Here is a 12,613-nt window from a genome sequence, read left to right on the forward strand (position 1 = left end):
TTGTTCTGCAACACCGCTTGGCCCCAATGCAAACTCAATAATGGTTCTAAATAGCCAGAAAATGGCACTTCTGATTTCTCCATTTTACAAGACCTGGATGATTTTTGTCAAAAAATGGGCAAATGGTCTGAGGTGCCTGATGTCCAGGCATTCTTTTACACATTGGTCCCTCCCTAGTCTCTGCTCCCAACACAACTCATCTGAAATCTTTCTTCTTTCTCTCCTTTCTCTTCCTTCAGTCTCCACCCCAAGCTCTGAGTCCTTTGAATCCTCCTTTACTATGGACCCATCTGACCTCTCCCCTCCTCCCCAGGCTGTTCTTCACCAGGCCAACCCAGGTGCCAATTCTTCCTCAGCCTCCGCTCCCCCACCCTATAATCCATCTACTACCTCCCCTCCTCACACCTGGTCTGGCTTACAGTTTCGTTCTGAGACTAGCCCTCCCCGACCTGCCCAATAATTTCCTCTTAAAGAGATGACAGGAGCTGAAGGCATAGCCAAGGTTAATGTTCCTTTTTCTTTATCTGACCTCTCCCAAATCCATTAGTGTTTAGGCCCTTTTTCATCAAATATAAAAACCCAGCCCAGTTCATGGCTTGTTTGGCAGCAACCCTGAGACACTTTACAGCCTTAGACCCTGAAAGATCAGAAGGCCATCTTATTCTCAATATGCATTTTATTACCCAATCAGCTCCCAACATTTAAAAAAAAGCTCCAAAAATTAGATTCTGGCCCTCAAACCCCACAACAGGACTTAATTAACCTCACCTTCAAGGTGTACAATAATAGAGAAGAGTTACAATTACTTGCCTCTACTGTGAGAGAAAACCCAGCCACATCTCCAGCACACAAAAACTTCAAAATGCCTAAGCTGCAGTGGTCAAGCATTCCTACAGGACCTCCTCCATCAGGATCTTGCTTCAAGTGCCAGAAATCTGGCCACTGGGCCAAGGAATGCCCGCAGCCCAGGATTCCTCTCAAGCTATGTCCCATCTGTGTGGGACCTCACTGGAAACCGGACTGTCCAACTCGCCTGGCAGTCACTCCCTGGAAGTCTGGCCCAAGGCCCTCTGACTGACTTCTTCCCAGATCTTCTTGGCTTAGTGGCTGAAGACTGACGCTGCCCGATCGCCTCAGAAGCCTCATGGACTGTCACAGATACTTTGGGTAACTCTTACAGTAGAGGGTAAGTCAGTCCACTTCTTAATTAATACGGAGACTACCCACTCCACATTACCTTCTTTTCAAGGGCCTTGCCTCCATAACTGTTGTGGGTATTGACGGCCAGGCTTCTAAACCTCTTAAAACTCCCCAACTCTGATGCCAACTTGGACAACATTCTTTTATGCACTCCTTTTTACTTATCCCCACCTGCTCAGCTCCCTTATTAAGTTGAGACATTTTAACTAAATTATCTGCTTCCCTGACTATTCCTAGGCTACAGCCACACCTCATTGCCACCCTTTTCCCCAGTTCAGAGCTTCCTTCACATCCTCCTCTCGTTTCCCCCAACCTTAACCCACAAGTATGGGACACCTCTACTCCCTCCCTGGCAACCGATCACATGCCCATTACTATCCCATTAAAACCTAATCACCCTTACCCTGCTCAACACCAATATTCCATCCCACGGCACACTTTAAAAAGATTAAAGCCCGTTATTACTCGCCTGTTATAGCATGGCCTTTTAAAGCCCATAAACTCTTCTTACCGTTCCCCATTTTACCTGTCCAAAAACCAGATAAGTCTTACAAGTTAGTTCAGGATCTACGCCTTATCAACCAAATTGTTTTGCCTACCCACCCCATGGTGCCAAATCCATATACTCTCCTATCCTCAATACCTCCCTCCACAATCCCTCCACAACCCATTATTCTGTTCTGGATCTCAAACATGCTTTCTTTACTATTCCTTTGCACCCTTCATCCCAGCCTCTCTTTGTTTTCACTTGGACTGACCCTGACACCCATCAGGCTCAGCAAATTACCTGGGCTGTACTGCTGCAAGATTTCACGGACAGCCCCCATTACTTCAGTCAAGCCCAAATTTCTTCCTCATCCCTTACCTATCTCGGCATAATTCTTCATGAAAGCACACATGCTTTCCCTGCTGATCGTGTCTGGCTAATCTCTCAAACCCCAACCCCTTCTACACTTCCTTCCTAGGCATGGTTAGATACTTCTGTCTTTGGATACCTAGTTTTACCATCCTGATTAAACCATTAAATTCACAAAAGCAAACCTAGCTGACCCCATAGATCCTAATCCTTTCACTACTCCTCTTTCCCTTCCTTAAAAATAGCCCTAGAAGCTGCTCCCACACTAGCTCTCCCTAACTCATTCCAACCCTTTTCATTACACACAGCTAAAATATAGGGCTGTGTGGTCAAAATTCTTACACAAGAGCCGGGACTGTGCCCTGTAGTCTTTCTGTCCAACTTGACCTTACTGTTTTAGGCTGGCCCCCACATTATACCTGATACCACACCTGACCCCCATGATTGTATCTCTGATCCACCTGACATTCACTCCATTTCCCCATATTTCCTTCTTTTCTGTTCCTCACTCTGATCACACTTGGTTTATTGATGGCAGTTCCACCAGGCCTAATTGCCACTCACCAGCAAAGGCAGGCTATAGTATCCTCCACATCTATCATTGAGGCTACCGCTCTGCCCCTCTCCACTACCTCTCAGCAAGCCAAACTCATTACCATAACTTGGGCCCTCATTCCTGCAAAGGGACTATGTGTCAATATTTATACTGACTCTAAATATGCCTTCCATATCCTGCACCACCACGCTGTTATGTAGGCTGAAAAAGATTTCCTCACTATGCAAGGGTCCTCTATCATTAATGCCTCTTTAATAAAAACTCTTCTCAAGGCCACTTTACTTCCAAAGGAAGCTGGAGTCATTCACTGCAAGGGCCATCAAAAGGCATCAGATCCCATTGCTGAGGGCAATGGTTATGCTGATAAGGTTGCTAAAGCAGCAGCTAGCGTTCCAACTTCTGTCCCTCATGGCCAGTTTTTCTCCTTCTAATCAGTCACTCCCACCTACTCCCCAACTGAAGCTTCCACCTATCAATCTCTTTCCACATAAAGCAAATTGTTCTTAGACCAAGCAAAATATCTCCTTCCAGCCTCACAGGTCCATTTCTATTCTGTTATCATTTCATAACCTCTTCCATGTAGGTTACAAGCCACTAGCCCATCTCTTAAAACCTCTCATTTCCTTTCCATCATGCCAATATATCCTCCAGGACATCACTTCTCAGTGTTCCATCTGCTATTCTACTACTCCTCAGGGATTGTTCAGGCCCCCTCCCTTCCCTACACATCAAGCTTGGGGATTTGCCCCTGCCAAGGACTGGTAAGTTGACTTTACTCACATGCCCTGAGTCAGAAAACTAAAATACCTCTTGGTCTGGATAGACACTTTCACTGGATGGGTAGAGGCCTTTCCCACAGGGTCTGAAAAGGCCACCACAGTCATTGCTTCCCTTCTGTCAGACATAATTCTTAGGTTTGGCCTTCCTACCTCTATACAGTCCAATAACGGACTGGCCTTTATTAGTCAAATCACCCAAGCAGTTTCTCAGGCTCTTGGTATTCAGTAAAACCTTCATACCCCTTACTGTCCTCAATCTTCAGGAAAGGTAGAACAGACTAATGATCTTTTAAAAATACACCTCACCAAGCTCAGCCTCCAACTTAAAAAAGAGGACTCTGTCAAGAATAGAGCCCCAAAACTCACCAACCAAGCGAGTAATTGCGCTGAACCCCCTTGAGCACTCTCTAATTGGATATCCTGGGTCCTCCCAATTCTTGGTCCTTTAATACCTGTTTTTCTCCTTCTCTTATTCAGACCTCATGTCTTCCGTTTAGTTTCTCAATTCATACAAAACCATATCCGGGCCATCACCAATCATTCTATATGACAAATGTTTCTTCTAACAACACCACAATATCACCCCTTACCACAAAATCTCTCCCACTCTAGGTTCCCACAGTGACCCTAATTCTGCTCAAAGCAGCCCTGAGAAACATCACCCATTATCTCTCCATACCATTCCCCTAAAATTTTCACTGCCCCATTACTTCAACACTATTTTACATTATTTTTCTTATTAATATAAGAAGACAGGAATGTCAGGCCTCTGAGCCCAAGCTAAGCCATCATATATCCCCTGTGACCTGTACATATACATCCAGATGGCCTGAAGCAAGTGAAGAATCACAAAAGAAGTGGAAATGGCCGGTTCCCGCCTTAACTGATGACATTACCTTGTGAAATTCCTTCTCCTGGTTCAGAAGCTCCCCCACTGAGCACCTTGTGACCCCTGCCCCTGCCCGCCAGAGAACAACCCCCTTTGACTGTAATTTTCCACTACCTAACCAAATCCTATAAAACGGCCTCACCCCTATCTCCCTTTGCTGATTCTCTTTTTGGACTCAGCCCGCCTGCATCCAGGTGAAATAAATAGCCTTGTTGCTCACACAAAGCCAGTTGGTGGTCTCTTCACAGGGACATGCATGACAGTTTCCTGATCTGTAAAATGGGGATAATAATAGTAACTACCGGACAGGGTTGTTGTGAGGATTAAATGAATCAATATATAAAAAGCACTTAGAATACTATCTGACACATTGTAAACACTCAGTGCTAGCAGCTGCGTTAACTTCATTGTTTTTTGTTTTTTGTTTTTTTTTTGAAAAACATCTGGATTTCATTTGGTAGTTTAAAGGATTTTGAAAATGTTGATATACACAAGCTGTACTTGAAGCTGGATGACAGACATACTTTTATTCTTTTATTTTATTTTTGAGATGGAGTTTCGCTGTCACCCAGGCTGGAGTGCAATGGAGCAATCTCGGCTCACAGCAACCTCCACCTCCCAGGTTCAAGCCATTCTCCTGCCTCAGCCTCCCGAGTGGCTGAGATTACAAGCACCTGGCCCTACACCCAGCTAATTTTTGTAGTTTTAGTAAAGATGGGATTTCACCATGTTGGCCAGGCTGGTCTCAAACTTCAGTCCTCAGGTGATCCACCTGCCTTGGCCTCCCAAAGTCCTGGGATTACAGGCATGAGCCACTGTGCCTGGCGACATGCTTTTAACATAGGATTTTTTCTTTTTTTTTTGGACAGAGTCTTGCTCTGTCACCCAGGCTGGAGTGCAGTGGTGCGACCTTGGCTCACTGCAACCTCCACCTCCCAGGTTCAAGCAATTGTCCTGCCTCAGCCTCCTGAGTAGCTGGGACCACAGACGCGTGCCACCACACCCAGCTGATTTTTGTACTGTTAGCAGAGACAGGGTTTCACCATGTTGGCCAGGATGGTCTCCATCTCTTGACCTTGTGATCGGCCCGCCTCGGCCTCCCAAAGTGCTGGGATTACAAGCGTGAGCCACCACGCCCAGCCTTAACATAGGATTTTCATCCTAGAATGACTTTTCCCCAAAAAGATTCAATCTTAGGCCTCTTGCTGCAGGCAAGTTCCATGGGACTGCACAAAAGAGGCGGGGAAACAGTCCCCATGGGAGATTGTAGTTTCTTTAAAAATATGCTTCTAGGCCAGGAATGGTGGCTCATGCTTGTAATCCCAGCAGGTTAAGAAGCCAAGGCGGAGGATCCCTTGAGCCTAGGCGTTACAGACCAGCCTGGGCAACACAGGGAGACCCCCGTCTCTACCTTCTACCCCAAAATTTAAAAAGTTTGCCAGGCATGGTAGCATGCGCCTGGTGGTCCCAGCTACTCAGGAGGCTGCGGTGGGAAGAACTCTAGAGCCCAGGAGGTTGAGGCCACAGCGAGCCACAACTGCGCCACTGCAGTCCTGCTTGGGTGACAGAGCGAGACCTTGTCTCGAAAAAAATTCTTTTAATTAAAAAAAAAAAAGAAAAAGGCTCTACTACTTCCTATGAAGTTCATAAAAAGATCTTACCTTTGTTTAGTCATCCAGAGTAAAGTCATGGGGCTCAAAGTCTTTCCGGAAGCGGCGAGCCAGGGTCTCCTCGTCTTCCTTACTGATCTGACACTGCCTCCAGTCAGACTTACCTGGAATATTAAGGATGGCTTCACTGGCCAGGACCTCCCTTCCAAACTGCAAAGGAAAATTCTTTTTAATTCTGTGGAAAAGCTTTTCTCCTGTGTCAAGTTCAACATAAAAATATGCTGCTCCTTGCTGTGCCATCTGCTTAATGTCAGAGTGCTCTGGGATTTCCAACAGCTCTATCTGCTGCTCCTGGGTCTGGGTAATGAAGGCATCTTTAATGTCATCAGTAGCACAGCAGCTGACTGGGACAGGAATGACCTGTAGCTGGAGGTGATGGCTCTTATAATTTCTCTCAAATACAACACACCATTTCCCTCGACTCTTAAAGAACCATCTCAGTGTGGCCTTATACGTCTCCACCTCTTCTGCCACCTCTGCTGAAAGCTCCACCACTGACTGGTAGTGTCCAATGGGCAGGATGAGGACATGGTCATCAGATAAGCCTCCTTTGGCCAGGGCGAGGTAGCAATGTGTGCCGATAATGACCACCAAATGCTTTTCCACTTCAGGGCTAGCAAGGCAAAACCAGCAGGGTCCTGGAGGCTGAGGAGGTTTGCGAGGCTGCTTTGGGTGAGGAGAAGATTTGCTATCTCTACCTGTGGATGAACGCTCCCTTCCCTGCTTTTCATTTAAATCAAAGAAAAACTGACAGGCTGATTCTTCCACAGGGGCAGGAATTTGCTTTCCTACGGATGCTTCCTGCCCAGATTTTCTGTAAGGGTTTTCAGTGACATCCGGAGGCTGTTTTACCAGTTCTGCTGCATCCATTAGCTTCATGGGAACAATACTGAATGCATAAAGATACTTTTTCTTTTCTGGATTTCCAACATTTGCCAGAGCTATAAACCGGGTGGCATGCTGTGCATTTTCCTGTAGAACGATATGGTTTCGATCTGGAAGCCTCTCATAATAGGTCTTTTCCAAAGCAGCAAAATGATATCTTGGTTTCAAGCCCATGGCAAGACTGGAAACCAAAGCAGAACCACAGTTTTTGGTATCCACTTCTCCAGAAGAATTCCCAAAGTTCCCCAGGTACTTGGGCCACGGGGATGTGAGCAAGATATCAACGCCCTTAAACTGGGAGGTTGTACACAGCATCGTTCTCAGAGAAGACACATCCTTGGGACTAAAATTATAACCTGGTACTGGCTCATTTAAGGACTCTGTGCCACTGAGGTACACAATCTGCAGCCCCGAGCTTCCAGTGAAGATACCTTTACGACCCAGATAAGTAACGTTTTCAGCTAATTCACATCCATCAGCATCCTGGAAATATTTCACTGTTTCCTGGTTATTAGCACCAAGCACATATGTCTGAATAGGAGCTTTCTTGATGCCAGTCTTATACTCCTCCCATTCAGCATCTGGGGTGGAGCCAAAGAAATTTCCTACACACAACAGCAGATCAAAGTTTCCACTTTTCTTCTGAATTGCTCGAACTCTATTGAACAAAATATCAAACTTTCCTTCAACATCTCCACAAGCCAAGAGGTGCAGCGGTTTCTGTGCCATCTGTCCGAATAGTATGAGTTGTGACTGCCACCTAAAATTGGGAATGCGAATCTCAACTTCATTGTTATTTTTATTAAGCTGTATTACTGAAGTCACTCAGGATGCTAAGATTGTGACTTTTGGATATTTGTAGAGAAGTTAGCATACTGTAAATATTAATGGGTTTTTGATATGAGGCTCTCACATTAAATGATGATAAAACATAGCAATAAAGTCAATCTCACTTATTTAACTGGAGAAGCAAAGAACACAAAGGATAAAAGTAATTCCATCATTTTAATATGTGGCCATTCTAAAGTCTATTCTTTAGTAAGAACCGAGAAATGTTATAAACCAAAGGAAAGTTGTGTATTAGTCTTCTAGGGCTGCTAGAACAAAATGCCACAGACTGGGTGGCTTAAACAACAGATATTATAATTTTTCAGTTTTGGAGGCTGGAGCTCCAAGATGAAGGTGCTGGCAGGGTTGGTTTCTGGTGAAGCCTCTCTCCTTGACTTGCAGGTGGCTGCCTTCTTACTGTGTTCCCATGTGAGCTTTTCTTTGCATAATCACACCCCTATTGTCTCTTCTTCTTATAGGACACCCAGTCCTATTAGATTATGGCACCACTCTCACAACCTCATTTAACCTTAATTTCCTCCAGAAAGGCCCTGTCTTCAAATACAGGTACATTGGGAATTAGGGACTCAACATATGAACTTGGTGGGGGACATAATTCAGCCCTTAACACTCTGTCTGCCTCACACCCTTGCCCTGTAAATTTGAAGGTCTCCTCATTGCCCTCAGAGAAGTTGCAACCTAAGTCATGGTGACTAAAGGCAACTTCCCACCTTGCTTTTCCATGGGCTGCTTCTGTGTCTTAAACAAAATTCATCAAGCATTGTTTGCTTTGGGTATATTCCTTCTTGCACTTATTCTGTTCCTTGACTCTAGAATGCCTTTCCCCATCTTTCCATGTCCACGTCATACCTGTTTCTCTGATCCAGCCTAAGTGCAGCTTCTCCTGGGACACCTGTCCTAGTCCACCCTGATGGAAATCCTCTCTTTTCAGCCAAGCTCCCTGGCACAATGTGCTCCTTTTAGCACGTTTCATTTTCTCAATTTTATGTCAGCTCATGCTTCAACTCCGCTATGCGTTCCTGAGGTATCAACTAGTTCTGATTCATCCTTGCCATCACTGTAATCCTTCTGTAGCACAGTGTCTCATTCTGCATTCAATCTTAAAAAATGTGTTGAATGAGTAAATGAAATGTTGATTGCCTGCCAATGACTACCAGGTAGGGGTTGAGGGATCAGGAAGGATAAGCATCAAACTTTGTGGTTATCCATGGAAAAGTGAGATTTCAGAGGGCTTTTATTTTATGTTTTCTATATTACTGAATTATTTTAATTTTATGATATGTATCCATAACTTTTTAATTTTTACCCCACTCCTGTTGAATGCAGTAACTTTTTAAATAAAAAACAGTATCAAAGATTTCAAAAATTTTTTTAAAAAGGTAGGTGGGAGAGAGAACACTGATGTTAGGAAACATGGCTATTATACTTAAAATGTATTGTCTGTGTGAACAAGAAAATAAAAAAGGAGGGCTTTGCAAGTACCTATGGAAGTATTTGCATATGCAGAAGCACTCATCCTAAAACATAATTATAAGGTTTGTAGAATTCTTTGACCACTTAGACTATGTACATGTATAGCTGATAAAAATGAAAACTTAAAAAAAAAATGCTGTAGGCCACATGCAGTGGCTCACGCCTGTAATCCCAACATTCTGGGAAGCCAAGGCAAGAGGATCACTTGAGCCAAGGAGGTTGAGACCAGCCTGGGCAATATGGAGAAACCTCACCTCTACTAAAAAGTACAAAAATTAACTGGGGTGGTGGCACATACCTGTAGTCCTGGCTACTTGGGAGGCTGAGGTGGGAGGCTTGCTTAAGCCCAGGAGGTCGAGGCTACAGTGAGCAGTGATCACACCACCAGCCTGGTAACAGAACAAGAACCTGTCTCAAAAAAAAAAAAAAAAAAATTGCTGCCCATGAGAAATGCCTTATCCTTTCTTTAGTATTAAAAAAATTTTAAGTATATGTAATACAACCCATCTTGATATACAACTTTTTTCACTTTTTCCCCATGTTGAGCATGCAACTTATATCTCTTATTTTCATCTTCTGGTCTTTACCACCAGATAGAAAGCCATCCCTGAGTTCCATGAGATATGAGAAAAAATAGAGATTGTTTTTAAAATTAAAAAGCATAAAACTTTTCAGTGACAATTAGGAGAAGATAAATTTTAGTAGAGTAAATAGTAACATGTTTGGAAAAAAAAAGAAGGTAAAATCTATTCAGAACATACCTTCAGGCTTCTATAGATACCTTTAGGATTATCTACACAAAGCTGAATTCACACACACACACACACACACACACACACACTCCTACTAAAAGCTATAGATATTTACGCTCATTACACTTTACAATGCATATGTGTGAAGCCTGAAACTATTGTTAGTTTTTTTTCACTCTGCTCTGAGCACAAAGTAGAAATGAATCCAGTGAAAAAATGAAATGTGCTTTCCCAGAGTCCACCCCTGCCATGGAACACAGTGAATGTTGTCCTCTGGGAGAGGAGCAAGCCATTTAAATTCAGGGAACAGATTCTCAACACTGGCAAGCTATTTTTAGCGCAAGCTGTAGCTTAATTTGGAAACCAAGCAGTTGAGGTCTTGCCTTTTTCTTGGATTGACTTTTTTTTAATGGCAGTAGAAAGCTATACATACAGAAAAGTGTTCTCTAAATGTAGCATTTTAAGCACTCTTGAAGAATGTATAATTCTAAAGCTGGTTGAAAAAAATGTTCATGCCAGAGCTTTGCAAGTATTGTTTATCTATAGACTGTTGTTGTTTTAAAATTCATCGTGTATGGTCCTGAAAAAAAAGGAAGATGCTCTTAATTGGTTTATGTAACCACAGTTTTGGGGTATATGCCAACCTGTACAGCAACCTGATACAACAGCAACCTCACCTTGATGTCAGGTGCCTGGCCTGGGAGGTCTGGCCAAAATAAAGATGTGGGGAGTCTCTTGGCTTCCAGAACACTGTAATGCTTATGCTCAAAATGATCCCCCAGAGTTTTAGGGCAGTAGGACACGTATTCTATCAGCCATGATGACTTAGCCATTGCAAAGACCCTGTCTATTAGGGTAGTTTAATTCAAATTAAAGGTTAATTAAAGTAAATAAATTAAAAATTAATTTCTTTAGTCATGCTAGCCTCATTTCAAGTACTCAGTCACATGGGGCCAGTGGGCTACCATATTGGACAGTGTAGAGCCTTTCTATTGTCACTAAAAATTCTACTGGACAGCACTACTCTATACCAATGACAAAATAATATTAGGCAGTTTTGTGAAAAGCACCAGATGAGGTGTTAAGAGACATAGAATTTGAACCTATCCTAGCCTCTTTTTTTTTTTTTTTGACAAACACAAACATTTAAAATAGTACTATTTTAAGCACTTTATAAAGTGCTTATTAACGTCATTTAATCCTCATAATAACCTTAGGAGCTGATACAATTATTTCCATTTTCTAGATAAGAGACTGAGGCACAAAGATGTTAAGTGCTAAGTCAGCAAGTGGTAGAGCTGAGATACGAACCCAGGCACTTTGCCTTCAGAGTCTTTGGTCTTAACCACTACTTAATGCTGCCTCTCTGAAAATCCACGTGATTTGGGAACATTTCTTCACCACTGTATTCATCTTTCACATAAAGAAAGCAACCAAATTTCATCTAAGGTCCTTTCCACTATGAATGCGTTGAAATTAATTCTCTTATACAGTTGTTATTGAGTGCCTGCTCTGGGTAGGGAGTATATTAGATGCTGGATATAAATAGATGAACAAAACAGACATGGTGCCCTTTTAGTGAGAGAAAGAGACATTAACCAAACACATAAATACGTGGAAAATGGCAATGGGGAGCCGTGTGGCAAAGGATGGGTTCTGGATACGGCAAATGTTCACTGAGATTTGACCCAGAGAGATCGACCATGGCTCTTTTGAGCAGGTGGAACAGGGCGATGTGGCCAACACTAAGAGGAGGGGAGCTCTTGGGAGCTCCACCATCCCAACTGCTGCCACCCAGGGACAGTTAGCCATACCTACACACCTCTCATGGCTGTGGGTTTATCGTGGATCTGTGTGGGTGGGGAATGGGAGTGAGAGAATGGTGTTGGAGGCTACTAGTGAACAGGACCACAGAGAAGCAAAATACATCACCCTTCAGGCATGCCCAGATTCATATTTCCTGGGCAAACACTATATGCTTCTATGTCAGAGTTAAAAAAGGAGGCAGGCTAACTTCTGTAATGGGGATCAGAAATAATTTGGGTTCCAGCCTGTACATAATTCATACAAAAGGGATAGCTTCGCACATGCTTATGTCAGGAATGTCAGCCTATGACAAAGCAAACATGTGCAAGACTCAACTAGTGAATTCAGGCAAGAAACTTCACATTGGAGATTTGCCCCAGGGATTCTGGCTACAGAGATTTTGCTCCAGAAAGGGGCCTGATTCTCAAGTCTGTACATGAGAAATGTAAAATGAAGAGCAAATAGGAAGCTCATTCTGGAGAGGCTTCTTTCCCCCACTCTGCTTTTCTACTGTGGGTTTTCCTCAAGACTCAGGCCTTGCTTTCTTTCTGTTTGGCAAAGTCCTTCTCTGGCATGGCTTTAACCAGTTCATCACTAAGTGGTGCCAACGCAGACAGGAAACCAGCAGGGAGATATCCTAGTCAAGCCTTAAACCTGAGTACTATTAATAAGAAGAAAGATTTTCTTCTGAGAGTTCACTACTGAACAAGGGCAGTGGCTCAGAAGAGGAACTGATCCTACAGAAGAATCTTAAAGCCAGGATTGCAAATTCAGTACTGACTGTGGCACGACAGGTGATAGAAATGAGTGAGATGGGCAGGGCAGGTCCATGGTAAACTGGGGATTTTGGACAGCTTCTACTTCTCCAGCTACTTGTGGCTCAATTTGTTTTTCTATT

At 43.5% G+C, this 12,613-nt stretch overlaps 1 pseudogene across 1 annotated transcript; it reads right to left on the reverse strand.

Moving 5' to 3' along the window:
- Positions 1-5,745: 5,745 nt before the first annotated feature.
- Positions 5,746-9,345, reverse strand: LOC110742612 (annotated as a pseudogene). The gene has a single exon (XR_002520465.2). The product of XR_002520465.2 is annotated as a CWF19-like protein 1 pseudogene (transcript).
- Between the last annotated feature and the right edge of the window lie 3,268 nt (positions 9,346-12,613).

The sequence above is a fragment of the Papio anubis genome, chromosome 2 (genome assembly GCF_008728515.1).
Source record: "Papio anubis isolate 15944 chromosome 2, Panubis1.0, whole genome shotgun sequence".
In the NCBI taxonomy this organism is placed as follows: domain Eukaryota; kingdom Metazoa; phylum Chordata; class Mammalia; order Primates; family Cercopithecidae; genus Papio; species Papio anubis.